Source organism: Primulina eburnea, chromosome 14 (genome assembly GCF_022965805.1).
Source record: "Primulina eburnea isolate SZY01 chromosome 14, ASM2296580v1, whole genome shotgun sequence".
In the NCBI taxonomy this organism is placed as follows: domain Eukaryota; kingdom Viridiplantae; phylum Streptophyta; class Magnoliopsida; order Lamiales; family Gesneriaceae; genus Primulina; species Primulina eburnea.
The window spans coordinates 20,218,531-20,232,996 of NC_133114.1; positions in this window are offsets into that span (position 1 = coordinate 20,218,531).

The window sequence follows — 14,466 nt, forward strand, 5'->3', positions numbered from 1 at the left end:
AAACTCAAGCAACATAACTATTGTCTAGAGTTGGACAAAGATGAATTGGAGCGTCGAGCGGAACACTTAGAGGGTGATGTTCAACGTTATGCTCACTATCTGCATGAAGCAGAAGAGAGACATAGGAAGACTCAAGAAGAGTTCGAGACCTCCCAAGAGACTGTGGTGGAATTCATCGAGTTACGTGACACACTACTTGACAAGATCCAAATACTCAAGGATCAGAATCACCAACTCGTACACCAACATAATCAGTATAGAGAACATACTGATGCTCAGATTCAAGAGTTGCAAGATACTGTTGAAGTTCTTAGCGACCAGAATGCGGTTCTGCATGGGCATATTGAACATCTCGAAGCAGTGATAGCCAACCATGAAGATGAACCCGAGGAGGATCCCGAAGAAGAAGAAGAGGAAGTTGAAGAGGATCATATGGATTTAGATTTGGGAGAAGTGATAGATTAGAACATTATTAGTAGTCCTGTGATACTTGTCCCCTTTACATTTCTATTTCATTTTCAAAGTTCAATTTGTAATTGCACTTTCTTGAGGAATCAATAAAAGATTATTTCTATCCATTGGTTCATATTTAATTTTTGGAGCAATTACTCAATCCTTGTGATTCTTTTGTTTAGTCTTTATTCTGTTATCAACCTTAGAACTCTCTTAATTGTAGGAAATGGACGGACGCCCAGTTAGAAACAACCGCAATCCTCGTTACAACAACCGTAACAACAACCGCAACGATGAGAATGAACAACAACAACAACAACACCAACAACAACAGCCACCAGCAGTTGGCCTCAGCCAAGTGGATTTAATGGCGATAGCCACGATTGTGGCAACCACGTTACAAGGGTTGGTGAACCCCAATGCTAACCAGCCACCACCACCACCTCCAGCTCAAAATGGGACTAAGCAACATTATGAGGCTCTCCGAAGAGCAAGAGTCCCTAACTTCGATGGAAGCACCGATCCAGAGGTCGGACAGAATTGGATGAAAGAGGTGGAAAACCATCTTCGACTACTTGAGGTTCCCCAAAGGGTCAGAGTAGAGGTGATTACACCCTTCCTTGTGGATAAAGCTGCCAAATGGTGGGAAGGAGTCTCACCAGCTATGATAGAGACGGGACCTATCACTTGGCAAAGGTTCCGAGAGGCATTCCTGAGGCAGTACTTTCCGACAGCAGTTCGAGTGCAAAAGCTGTCAGAATTTGAAAGCTTGGTTCAAGAACCAAACATGACAGTGGTGGAGTATTCATCCAAGTTCCACTCATTGGGAACTTACTCCCCAACCATAATGGGAGACGAGGCCTTGAAGATGCATCGCTTCAAGAAGGGATTGAACAGCCGTATTCAATCTGCCCTTGCCGTTATCGAGCCCAATAGTTTTGATGAATTGATGGGAGCCGCCATCAGGGCTGAGAATGACATCAAGAGGCGTGAAGGCGAGAACAAACTCAAACGTCCTCAGCCAAGCCAGTACCAATCGGGCCAGCAATTCAAGAGGCCTAAGTTTTCGAGCAACCAATTTACCAGTACTCCATCCAAAGGAACCACTTCTTCTCAATCAAACAAAGAAGGAGTCAAGTGCCAAACTTGCGGATTCACACACACTGGTGAATGTCGTAGGAATTCTGGAGCTTGTTTCCGTTGTGGAAAGATGGACCATCGCATTGCTCAATGTCCTCTTCCAGATCCAAGGAACGGACCAGCAGGAGGAACACCTCCAAACAAGACTAGGGAGAACAAGCCAAATGCTCGAGTCTATGCTATCACTCAAGAAGAGGCGGACAACTCAAATGATGTCGTAGCCGGTACCATTCTGATCAATAATATACCTGCCTATGTGTTATTTGATTGTGGTGCTACGCATTCATTCATGTCTAAAAGATTTGCCAAAAGGTTAGGAGCTAAACCTGATAACTTAGAAGAACCATATAGAGTAGCCACTCCTGCAAATCGAATTTTAGAAACTCGCACTCTATATCGGGATATTAATGTTCTCATAGAAGATCAGAAATTCAAGGCAAACCTGATTCAACTAAACATGGTGGAATTCGACGTAATTCTTGGAATGGATTGGTTAGCCAAGAATCATGCCTTAGTAGACTGTCATGGAAAGACGGTAACCATCCAAGCTCCACACCAAGAGAAAATTTTATTCCATGGCAAGACCAAAGAACGAAAGACTCTTCTTTCTGCTTCTCAAACTTGGAAAGCCATGAAAAGTGGAGAAGAAGTTTACCTAGCTATGTTAAGCGAGGTAAAGAAAGAAACCGCACTTACGCTAGAAGAGATTCCAGTTGTACAAGAATTCCCGGATGTCTTTCCTGAAGAACTCCCGGGCGAACTTCCCGATCGCGAAGTGGAATTTGAGATTAACTTAATGCCCAATGCTACACCAATCTCAAAAGCACCATACCGAATGGCCCCAGCAGAGTTGAAAGAACTCAAAGAGCAACTTCAAGAGTTGTTGGATAAGAAGCAGATTCGACCAAGCGCGTCTCCGTGGGGAGCTCCTGTCCTATTTGTAAAGAAGAAGGACGGAAGCATGAGGATGTGTATCGACTACCGAGAGCTGAACAAGATCACAATCAAAAACAAGTATCCGCTTCCAAGGATAGATGACTTGTTTGACCAACTCAAAGAGCTTCAGTCTTTTCCAAGCTCGACTTAAGGTCAGGCTATCACCAACTCAAGGTCAAGACAGACGACATTCCGAAGACAGCCTTCAGAACAAGGTATGGACACTATGAGTTCACAGTGATGCCGTTTGGATTAACAAACGCTCCGGCAGTATTCATGGATCTCATGAACAGAGTGTTTAAACCATTTCTAGACAAGTTTGTTGTGGTATTCATCGACGATATTCTAGTATATTCGTCAAGTGAAGAAGACCACAAAGAACATCTTCATCTCACCCTACAGAAGTTGAGAGAAAAGGAACTATACGCCAAGTTCAAGAAATGCGAATTCTGGCTAGAGAGTGTCGCATTCTTGGGACACATAATATCAGCAGCAGGAGTATCTGTGGACCCTAAGAAAGTGGAGGCAATTTCGAATTGGCCTAGACCAAAGAATGTGACAGAGGTACGAAGCTTCTTGGGATTAGCAGGCTATTACCGAAAATTTGTTGAAGGATTTTAATCAATAGCCATACCTCCCACCAAGCTCACACAGAAGAACTCTAAGTTTCAATGGAGTGAAAAATGTGAGCAAAGCTTCGAGACTTTGAAGAAGAAGCTTACATCCACACCAGTGCTAGTATTACCTATGGAAGGTAAGGACTACACCGTCTATAGTGATGCATCCAAAGAAGGTTTAGGATGTGTACTCATGCAAGAGGGAAGGGTGATTGCATACGCGTCAAGACAGTTGAAGCCGTATGAACAGAATTACCCAACACATGACCTTGAATTAGCTGCAGTGGTGTTCGCACTAAAGATTTGGAGACACTATCTTTATGGAGCCAAGTGTGAGATTTTCACCGATCACCAAAGTCTCAAGTATTTGTTCACTCAAAAAGAACTAAATATGAGACAAAGACGATGGATCGAACTCATGAAGGATTACGACTTGACAATAAGCTACCATCCAGGCAAAGCCAACAAAGTAGCAGATGCTTTAAGTCGAAAGAATATGAGTAAGGTGATCCTGACCTCACTTTCAGCACAACCCTGTCTTCGAGAGACAATCAAGATGAGTCAAGATAGAGATTCCGCTTTGGTGAAACTGAAAGAGCAATCCAAAGAAAGAAAATCACCAGATTTCGAGATAGACAACAAAGGAATATTGTGGATGAAAGGACGATTGTGCGTACCAGACATTGATGACCTTCGACAAGAAGTAATGTCTGAAGCACATAAGTCAAAATTTTCAGTTCATCCTGGCAGTACCAAGATGTACAGAGACTTGAAGAAAAATTTCTGGTGGAGTGGAATGAAGAGGGACGTGGCAACGTTTGTTTCTAAATGTCACGTGTGCCAGCAAGTCAAGGCAGAGCACCAAAGACCTGGAGGACTTCTTCAACCATTAGAAATCCCGGAATGGAAATGGGAACATATTTCCATGGATTTTGTAGTAGGCCTACCCAAGTCGAGACAAAGTCATGACGGCATCTGGGTAATCGTAGATAGACTCACGAAATCGGCGCATTTCCTACCTGTCCGCATGAACTATAATTTGGACAAGCTAGCCACATTGTACTTGAATGAAATCGTACGATTGCATGGAGTTCCAGCTAGCATACTGTCAGACAGAGATCCTAGATTTACATCTCGATTTTGGAAGAGCTTTCAACAAGCTATGGGGACTAAGGTTACTCTTAGCACGGCCTACCATCCGCAGACTGATGGCCAAACTGAGAGGACAATACAAACTCTAGAAGATATGCTGAGAGCATGTGCCTTGGACTTGAGTGGTACTTGGAGTGAACATCTGCCCTTAATCGAGTTCGCATACAATAATAGTTACCACAGCAGCATTGGAATGGCACCATACGAAGCTCTGTATGGACGAAAATGTCGATCACCACTGTATTGGGATGAAGTAGGGGAAAAATCCATCGTTGGACCCGAACTAATTCAAGAAACAGTGGATAAAGTTGCTATGATCAGGGAGCGATTAAAGGCTGCACAAGATCGACAGAAAAGTTGGGCTGACATGAAAAGAAGACCCGTGGAATTTGAAGTTGGAGAGAAGGCATATGTCAAAGTGTCACCCATGAAGGGTGTATTCCGATTCAATATGGGAAACTTAACCCCAGATACGTCGGACCATTTGAGATTCTTGAGAAAGTGGGAACGCTTGCTTACAAATTAGCACTTCCACCCGATATGTCAAGGATCCATAACGTTTTTCACGTATCGCAGTTGAGAAGATATATCTCTGATCCAAGTCACATTCTGGAAGCTGGACCACTTCGGGCGGAGAGTAATCTAAATGAAGAGCTGAAATATGAAGAGATTCCGATTCGAATTGTGGATCACAAAGACCAAGTACTGAGGCGACGAACTATTCCATATGTCAAGGTACAATGGTCCAACCACACCGAAAGAGAAGCTACTTGGGAGTTGGAAGAAAAGATGCGAACACAATATCCCTATCTCTTTGAAGATCAAGTATAGCCAAGTTTCGAGGACGAAACTTCTCATAAGGAGGGAGGGATGTGAGAACCTGAAATTCCAGCAGCTAGCAAATTTCAGCATAAGCTAAAAAAATTCCAGTAGAAGCTAATATTTCAGAAGCTGGTATTTTCCAGCAGACAAAATCCAGCAGGCCGAATCCAGTAGCAGAAGAGCGAATTCCCGCAGACAGTTACTGATTCAGCTATTGAGTTGTAACTGAAGCATTTAACTCGAAATAAAGGCTGTTAATGGCAGATTATGGCCATTTATTTGGGAGACTTGCCTATAAATAACACTCTCAAATCTCTGAATTGGTGTTACACAAATCTGAGATTATCATTTGAATTTCGAGCTAAGGGAGGGTGCTTATTTTCGAGCAGTAGAAACCAGTGGCAAGAACGAGCATATTCCAGACTTCTACCGAAACCTTATTGCAAATTACGGTAAGTGGGCTTATATGTAAATATCTTGAAATCCGTTTGATAATTCTGTTTTAAAGTTCAGTTTCTGTATGATTTCTGATATATGATTTTGAAGCACTGAAACTCCCTAGTGAACTAATGGTAGGAATATATATTCTGAACATTTCTGAATTCTGATTCTGATTCTGATTCTGGCCTCACCCCTTAGAGGAGAGAACATATAGGGGACTGATATCAGTTTAGCCATGAAATTCACTAACGTGCTCAGTGCTTACTAATTCTGAATTTTGTTCTGTAATTCTTGAATTCTGATTACTGTTCTGAAAACAAGAGTTCTCTGTATATTATTGTATTTGTGTTTCTGTTGAAAACGATTTCGAAAAATGGGAGTTATTCCCGCCCCGGCTTACTGAGTGACAATCATATCACTCACCCACCAAACCCATCTCAGATAAGAACGAGGAAGAGTTGATAGAAGAAGAGGAGCAACGTCAGTTTTGGGGCTGGTGACGAAGATCGTTGTTCTTAGTTCTGATTTATGTTTTATTTTCCGCTGCATATGTTCAGACAATGTAATTTTATGGTTTTACATTTCCGCTGTAAAACATTTGTCATTGAGTTGTAACAGACAATGATTATTATGAATAAAAGATGGGTTTCTGAAATTCTGTACTTCTGAGGCTTGTTGTTTTCGAATGAATATTTGAGAGCAACGCCGGTGTCAACCAACCCCCGTCCCGGGGTGTGACATTTTCTTTAAGAATATTTTGTCTTGTTGAGATGCTTACAAGATATAAACAATCTTCTCTCAAAAACCAATTCAAATTATGATATTAATAATATAAATACAAAGTTCTACGACAAAAAAATATTGCCAACTCTCTTTTGAATAGAAAAAAAAATTTCAGTGACAATATGAATTGCCGAGGACACCATAAAAAGACATCATAATCGAACACTGTTACGTGAAAACTCGCAATATTTGCAAAATTGTGCCACCGACCATTGGGCGCTCTTTTTCAAGCGCCGAGCAGTTCCAAAGCCCGGTCAGATTTGTTGGCTCTTTTGAGATCTTTTCGTGGATTTTTTTTATATCCATGTTATGTTCTATTGGAGTTCTCCTCGTGTCTTTTTTATTTACTTTCAATTCTTTAAGCAAAAAATTATCAACAATCGTTCGAATGAATGAGGTTAATGAATGAATGTTTATGATTTCAAAAAAGATTTTGCATGCAAACTATTGCATTCTGAATAGGTAGTGATAACTACGAATCTTATTGGGATTTTAGGTATTTTATTTTAACGCATTTGTGAACATTTTTATTTCATATTTTTCGCTTTAGTTGATTAAATTTTTTAGCATTTGTAGATTTGAAAAAAAGTTGAAAAAGATTTGTTAGGTTCTTTTGGTTGTGGTGATGTACTTGAAATGTTTACTACTCGTTTTTCTTAAAAATATTATTTTTTCATATATAATAATTTCGGCCGAATGCACACACACACACACACATATATATATATATATATATTAAAATAACTTTGCACCATTTTAAAAGTAAAACGACCAACTATATTTTAAAATCCAAAAGACGAAATAATTCAAAACATAAAATCATCAATTTTTTTTTTACCAAACCTAGCATAGCAATATTTCAAAATAAAAATAGTTCTAACATCCTCTCAAAACCACTCAAAAAGCATCATAAAAGTCATAAAAATATTTATCATAAACTTAAACGTAAAGGCGGAAAACTAGCGTTGGTCACCGGGTTATGTGCACCTTCAGTCCAATAGATCAACCATCAAATCCCTCAAAACATCAACATCGTGGTCACCTGAATCGATCACACCTAATGAGTCTAATGACTCAGAAAACCATAATCTTGGTAACAAATAATACATATACAATCACATGCAACAATGAAAATACCTTTACTTAAAATAACATTTCATGAACATGCATAAACATAAATATTTTTCTTTTCATCATAAATATTTCCCTTCTCATCATATACGTATATGTTTTATTTTTATTGAATTCAGATCATTAATTGTGACTTTCGTATCAGCTGAAGGTCGATGGAACCATCTACGTGTAACCACAGTACTGGGCGGCGGGGACATCAGCGACACTCTCACCCGTCAAATGAGCCTTGACCTTACATATCATCATAGCATCACAATCATCGTATCATCGTATTAGTCACAATTACTCCCTCTCCTTCAACTTTTTGTATTTTCATCACTTACAAAAATTCAAGCATATAATAACCATTTTTCTTTTAAACCAAGCATGAAACATACCTTCTAGCATTATCGTTTCATCGTAAAATTCCAAAAACGTTTAAATAAGCATATTATCATTATTTACAGCATTCAGGGCAGTGACACGTCGTTTACTATTTTTCAGGTGTAAAATGAACGTTGTACCCATACACGTAAAATTTCTCGATTTTTACTTTATCTTACTTTCGTTGACTCTAGACCATCCTGCATAATTATTTAACTTTAATAAATTTATTATATATTTATTTAACTTTAAGTCATGGCTTTCGATTTGATTTCATATTTATTAATTGATAGAGCGTTTTAATCCTGAATTAATTCCAACTTATTACCTTCCCAAATATTAAACATAGATTTTTTTATTGCCTAATTTACCCCTGTGGACCATGAACCACCTCCGTGGGCCACGATTTGAAACCTTATCCAATAAAACCCTAAAAACTGAACCCTTGAGCCAACTATCGGTTTCATCGAGCCATGCCCGAGCACCCTTGAGCCAACCTCTTCCTAGACCACCTATGGACCCTAATGACCAGCCATGACCCCATTGAACCAGACCCTTGCCCGCTGCAACCTCCTGAACGAAAACAAGTGCTGTGCGAGTTCCATTACATGAGCGCCTATGGACTCTAGTTCAACAAAGCCCATTCGACCTAGCCACCACCCGAGCCCTCACCCTCGTGACCTTCACTGGACCACCCTCAGACCTATCCTAGACCATCCCTGAACACCGTGGCTGAGCCATGACTCCCATGCACAATTGCTATTTTCGTTCGGCTCGGGAAGAGTCCTATCTCGCATGGACTCCTCCCCAACTGTTTTGCTTGAGTCCTAGCGTTGTTAAGACTCTTCCTCACATTCAACCACGCCTGGCCTGAGCCCTGATCCCGCCTTGGATGAGCCGTGCTGTCAAGGCCCGTATTTCGTATTTGTAAATTTGCGTAATTATTTAAAAATTTTCTCTTTAAATAAATAACACGCCTCATTCATAAAATAAACCGATAAAAAGATTTAATGTTAAAGTAACAACGGAAGAAATTATTGTTTTCAAAACAACAACTTAAAATAATTCAACATGACAAAAATGAGTTTTGTGCATAAAAAGATAAATAAGTACTCGGGTTCCTACTACTGCTGACCCAAGCTAGCTCACTGGTCCTCGCCCTCGGTCCCGACCTCATCAGTACCTACAACAATCAAGTCTAGTGAGTCTAAAGACTCAGCATACTTATATCGTGAATAACAAGTAAATATATCATAAAATTCCGTGTAACATAAAAATATCGTATCGTAAAACGTAAGGTAAAAATTGTGTCATGGATAATTATAAATACATGCATATCTGAAAATCATACGTAAAAGCTTTGCTCGATAGAGCTCTGTCCTAACATTTCATATCGTAATTTTTTGGTAGAGAAAATGTTTCTACGCAAGTGGCCCATAACATAACATGCACGTCTGCCCAGACTAAACCACAGTATACTGGGCGGTAGAGATCATCACAGCCCTTGGACTGGGTATCCGTACCCAAACATAATCGTAAACCGGTCGGAAGTCACCGGGTGAAGCAATCCCATAAGCGTAAGGTGGCAACAAGTCATATAGCTATATCTCAAAAATAAAATTTTTATATTTTATGCACGTAATATAATTATAATCTTGTTTTACCAAATGAGTTGGATCATTCCCAGGCTTGCTGCGACCTAATTCTAACATGAGAAACATGCAAATAAACTTAACTTGACCAACGCTTCATAATCGAACTAAAAACGAGACAATCACACCCAACAAACATAGTATTCAACCATGGCTTCGTACCAATCCGAACCAACATTGAACCATCGTTTAGAAATGATTAAAATACTCCTAAAATACTGGAAAACATATCCCTAGGGCTGTAATACCCGAAAATAGTGAATGGAGGCCAAAATTGTAAAACGCTCTTTTGAGAGTCACTTTGGCATATTGCACTGTAAATTCTCGTACGACCTCGAAACTTAACCAAATCAGAAAGGGCCAAAAACAAGACCTTCCTAACTCATTGAGGTATTGTCCAGTTCAAGGTCATAGGCTAAAAGCCAACCAAGTGTTCAAACAAGCCTCCTGAACCGCAACACCGCTGCTGTCCAATTTCAGTGGCAGCAGCTGTGCTTGCTTCGCTTTGTTTACAAGGCTAATGGCCATTGGGGCTTGAACCACTGATCAAAGCCTCTTCCCAACATCCTAAGGTATGGCTTGAACCATGAATAAGGACCCTAGGCCAAACACAATCCAAGCAACTCTCTAGGACAACACCAAGCTCCACCCGAGAACACCACGTGCTGTACCGTGGGGTTGTTGCTTTTATTTTGCTGTCATTTTTCATTCCAGTGGCCATATGCTCGACCATGGCTTGATATAGACATCATGAGGTATTGTATGAACCATGGCTAAGGGCTAGAAGCCAACCAAGACCCACCCAAACTGCAAAAGCAGAAACCACTCACACAAAAATCAGAAATGAAAACCGCAGGGGCATTTGTGTTGTTTGTTTAAAATTTCGTTGGGACCATGAACCAAGCCTTGAAAGGCCATCTTGGTCATGTCCTAAACATGCTAAGGAAGGGTTCTAACCATGGTTACAGGCCTTAGACCCACCATGATCAGAACCTTCAACTTAGACAACCCAAAACAAGAAAACCGTGACACAACTTGCAACTAAGGGGAAAGTGCTGTCAAGCCTTCATCCAGCGTGTAGGGGCTTGAACTAATGGACCAACGTGATCTTGACACACCCTAGTACAGTGCCTAGATGCAGCCTTGAACGCCTGCAACCAAGCCAATCCCTGAAATCACAAAAAACAAGCCAACCCGTGAAGCACAAGGAAGGGCCGAAAATCTGTGCAAGATTTTTCGAAACAATGTGCTGTCAAATTTGATGGTTTCATGCTTCATGAACATAATACGATTTAAAAGTGTATATATGACTTGATTGAAGAGAATCGAAACGTATAAACATGCCTGTAATTTGTTTTGAAGAAAACAAAAATTGATACGACGAACTCGGCGAGGCGGAGACAGAGTTTTCTTTTTCTTACTTTTCTCTTTTCTTACTAGATGAAACTCATGATTTTTTTGTGTTGAATGTCTACTGAATTTTGAATGAGAGGTGAGGAAGGAAGGCTAGGTAATGAAGGGGAAGTTTGCAAAATAAATGGAGATTTGAATGACAAACTCTTTTAACATCATACAAATCATAATATGTGTGTTTTAATTGTTTATGCTTGAATAAAATAGGTATTCGATAATTTTTACAGTAGAACGTTATACTGCGTTTTTACGCTTTTATGAAAAATGTTTTGTTTTAATCCAACGATACGCTGCCAAGGTAGGATGTTATATGATTAAAATATGTACAAAAAATGATAAAATAAAAGGAAAACTAAGCTGGAACAGTGGGCAAACAAAAAAAAAGAAAGAAAGAAGAGAAGAAAAGAAAAGGTCCATCAGTTTACTTGGTTCCTCAAGATGAAAGGGTTCGGTGGTTTTGCATGGGGGCAAGGTGGCTCGTCCAGGGCTGGATCAGGGTCAGGGTGGTCTCGGTCTGGGGCTGGGTTGGGTCCTAGGGTGGCAAGGGTTCGTGTTCTAGGCTGTGGAAGGAGTCCACCCGAAGTGGGACTCCTCACATATTCACGTGCAGAAGCTGCTCAGGGAAGAAGAGGGGCTCGCGGCTCATTCTGGGGGTGAGCTAGGTGCTTCATCAGGGTCCAAGGGTCACGGGTAGGGGTCGGGTTAGGGGCTGGTGCGGTTGTCTCGCTGCTGGCTCGACCAAAACAAGGATACCGTGAGGAAGCTCCATGGTGCGCGCAGGATGGTGTTCTGGTCTCAGGGGTTCGCAGCTTGGGTCCAGGGCTTGGGCTGGTCTGGGTAGGGTCCGGGCGTGGTCCATGGGTGGTTAAGGTCAGGTGGGCTCAGTGGTGGCTCGGCTGGAAGACTCATAGTGGGCTAGGAGTCTTGGTGTAGGCTAGGAGTCACGCACAGATTTTGTGGTTTGGTTCCAGGGCTTTAGCACGGGCCAGGGCCTGGTTATATGGGCTGGGATTGATCAGGAGGGTGTCTTGATGGGTTGGCTCGGGTTTGACTCGAGGTGGCTCGGGCGTGGCTCGAGTAAATTGGGAGATGGCTCGGTAGGTTCACTAATGTGTCAATTTCGAAAATTTAAGAACAAAAATTGAATACATGGGTCCACGGGCGTGGCTCATGACTTGGAAGGGTAGAATAAATATTAAAAATGTTATGTTTAAAATTTGGGATCAAAATAATGAGTTTCGGAATTTTCCGAGATATAATCGCCTCACGAAACATTAATTAAAGAATTAATCAAAACACCTAGTTTTAGGCTTTATAAAATTATGGAAAATTAGGTTTGAGCTTAAATAATTTTTAAAAGTCTAAGTTTTTAATTTAGGAATTTTATAATAAGGTTTGGTTTTATTCAGGATTAAAACGCGTTAATATGTCTTACATAAAGATTAATTTAAAAGTCATCGATTTATGCCAAATAAAAATATGAGAAAATTCATGTAAACTTAATTAATTATTTATAATAATCACACATCATTAAAAGTGAGAAAAAGATAAATTCAAGAATTTTTACGTCCAGGGGCAAAACAGTCTTTTACACTTATGAAAATACGTAAACGCTTGGCAGCATCCCGAAGGATCATAACACATGTTAAATGATATTATATGATTTAAAATGATGAATTTTACGATAATATGTATTTTTATGATTTATGGTAAAGATGTGCAATTTATACTGTTTAAATTGTTATTTTTGGAAAGCTGTCTTATTTTATGATTTTTTTAAAAAAAAAAAAATATTTTGAGGGATGTGAATTGACTATGACAGAAGATTTGATTTATGATATATGATTTGTGTGGGATCCGCTTATGTTGAGGACAGGTGAGCTTACAATTTTATGGGGATGTCGTGAGGGGAAAAGGCCCCAGACGGAGCCCATTTACGGGAAAAGACCCCAGAGGGAACCCATTTGTGGGAAATGGCCTCCGAGGGAACTCCCGTCTATGGGAAAAGGACCCCCCGAGAGAACCACGACGATCGTATTTCCATAGTGGAGCCTAGTGCACACCCCATGGGCCATGTGGAGCTGAAGACTGATTAGTCGACCAAAGGATAAAAGCTAGTCACTTTCAATGATCAAACTTCACCCAAAATGATATATGATTGAATGTTTATGATAAAACTGATTTTTATGATTATGATTTATGATGATGATTAAAGCTATTTTTAAAATGATTTATTTATGCTCAAAACTTTTTTAAATGATTTTTAAAGAATTTATATATGCTTAAAGTTATTTTAAAATGATTTATGATTTATGATTTAATTATGCTCAAATGATTTTTAATGGTTTATTTATGTTCAAAATATTATTTTAAATAAAAATATGATTTTTAGTGAATGTATATGTATTATTTGTTATCCATATTTAGAACGTGTTGAGTCTTTAGACTAACTATGTTTGTATGATGTGGGATTTGATGATTTTTAGAGACGGCGACAATTGAGTCAATCGAGTGCAATAGTACACACCCGAAGGCCTTTATGTTTCTGCACTAGCTAGATAGATTTATGATTTAAAGATCTATGATTCATGATTATGTTAAAATATTTTATTTAGTAATTTATAATTTATGATTAGGAAAAGAAAATCGAGGTCGATCCGTACCCATACATAATCGTAAACCGGTCGTAAGTCATCGGGTGAAGCAATCCCTATAAGCGTAAGGTGGCCACAAGTCATAAAGCATATATCTCAAAAATAAACATTTTATATTTTATGCACGTAATATAATTATAACCGTGTTTTACCAAATGAGTTGGATCGTTCCCAGGCTCGCTGCGACCTAATTCTAACATGAGAAACATGTAAACAATCTTATCTTGACAAAACTTAACATTTGAATTAAAAACGAGACAACTACGCCCAACAAACTTAGCATTCAACAATAGCTTTGTACTAACCCGAAGCAACATTAAACCATCGTTTAGCCTTGAGTAAAATTCTCCTAAAATACTGGAAAATATAACCCTAGGGCTGTAATACACAAAAAACGTGAATGGATGCCAAAATTGTGAAACGCTCTTTCGAGAGTCATTTTGGCACATTGCACCGTAAATTCTCGTATGACTTCTAAACTTAACCAAATGACAAACAGCCAAAAACATGACCTTCATAACTCATTGAGGCACTGTCCAGTCCAAGTACATAGGCTAAAGGTCGACCCAGAACTCAAACACCACCTCTGAACCGAAGCCATGCTGCTGTCAAATGCGCGATGGCAGCAGTTGCGCTTGCTGTGTTTGTTTACGATACTAATGATAATTGGGGCTTGAACCACTGACCAGAGCCTCTTCCCAACATCCTAAGTTGTGGCTTGAACTATGGATAAGGGCCCTAGGCCAGCCACAATCCAAGCAAACACCCAAGACAACCCAACGTTCTCACCCGAGAACCATGCTCCTACACGTGGTGTGTATTGCTTCACTTGTTGTCTTGGTCATTCCAATGGCCATGTGATCGACCATGGCTTGATCTAGACATCATGAGGTATTGTGTGAACCA